Below are 1,689 nucleotides of genomic sequence, written 5' to 3'. Positions count from 1 at the left end.
GCATCAAAATAAAATCAACTTCTCTCTGTTCATTTTGTCCAGTATGATTTTTTGTTTAACACTGGTATATATATGTGTGTGTGTGTATATATATATGTACATAATTGATATTTGTCATGAATAAATCCCTAGAATGATTTATTCATATCTGTATATCTGTAAACTTATCAGAGTTCCTGGGATAGAAAGACTATAAAACATAATATTGGAAGAAGAGCAAAAGGCATAAATAAATCAATAAGTGATTGATTCAATGGATCAGTTAGTTGATTAATCAAGAAATTTTAAATAAATTCAGAGAATTTGCAGATAGTGTGAGTCTTTCCATCATGAATCAGAATCAATCTCTCTGTCTCCTTTTATTCACTTCCCATGCACTTATTTTTGAGATCATATGTAAAGGGTATTTTAAAATAAATAAACATAAATAGGACACTGACAATCCAAGTGAAATACATTTTAAGTAGATATTAATAACAGGCTGTTCAGTGTATGGCTCACTAAGTATTCAGCACCTTAAGCAGGATCTGTTCTATTATTTTTGACAGCAATGTAAAATTTTTCCCTTCCTTTACTTTTTATGGAAGTGCTGATCTTCATTCAAAAGAAGAGTTTATTTCGGCTTACTAAGCACAAGTATCATCGCCACTTTTGATATGTCTGTTTAGCCAATTGCTTTCAGCTGTGACACTGTCATAACTATCTTCCACATACTTTTCTCCCTAGGAATCTATGTATTAATAGTTAGTGAGTTACACCTGTTCCATCTGTCACATCAGATTCATTATTTTCATAACAGGAATCTATCTACCAACAAACTGTGAAACAGAGTCTTAATATATATTTTTTAATATGCGTCTCAGTTAAATTCTTCACTAAGCAGTCAGGGCTGTCTTTATTCTCTGTGGGATGTTGTTGCTTTTAAGGGAGAGATAGAAATCAATGCCTGTTTGTTCAATAACAGGGCAGAAGAGAAGAGAACACGTTTGCAAACAGCAGGTGAAGCTTTCAATTTGGAAAGCAATCAGAGTATCAGTTGTCTGCCTTCAAGAGCAGAGCTCATAGATATATACCAATACAGGGGAGGAGATCCAAACACAGCTCTTCTTTATTTTGAGATTTAGGCATTTACAATGAAATTCCTGGCCCTCCTACTTATATTCTAATTCTGAAAGCTTATGCATTGAGGGTCAACCTTGATTCTTAGCAGTCAGCCTAGTTTTATTGCTTGCTTCTGGATATATCCTAGGACTAAATTATGAATTTACTTTAAAATAAATAAATATGATTTCAAAATATATGCATATGCTGGCTATCAACAAAAAAAGCATAGCTAGCATTTACAGAATGCCTATTGTTTGGCAGACATTGTAGAAGGCACTGAGGATATAGAGATGTTTTGTTCTTGAGGGAGGCCATTGGTACATTCTCAGAAATCAAACTTGAACAGAAATTGTAACACCAAAAGAATATAACCCTGTATATTAAATGTCAGGAATGCCATACTTTCCTAATATACTAACATAAACTTATTTGTTAACATAATGCATATGGAAACAAAAATAGGCTAAACTGTATTTAGCACAATATTGACTTTTTATTAGACACATATGCATCATATAAGCACCATGGGAGCCATGAGTTAACTTGGTGAAGAGAAGAACAGTGAAGGGCTGCTGTGTTACCTCA

Source organism: Hylobates moloch, unplaced genomic scaffold (genome assembly GCF_009828535.3).
Source record: "Hylobates moloch isolate HMO894 unplaced genomic scaffold, HMol_V3 SCAFFOLD_48, whole genome shotgun sequence".
NCBI classification, from domain to species: Eukaryota; Metazoa; Chordata; class Mammalia; order Primates; family Hylobatidae; genus Hylobates; species Hylobates moloch.
The sequence above is the reverse complement of the archived record's forward strand: the minus strand, read 5'-3'. Positions refer to the sequence as shown.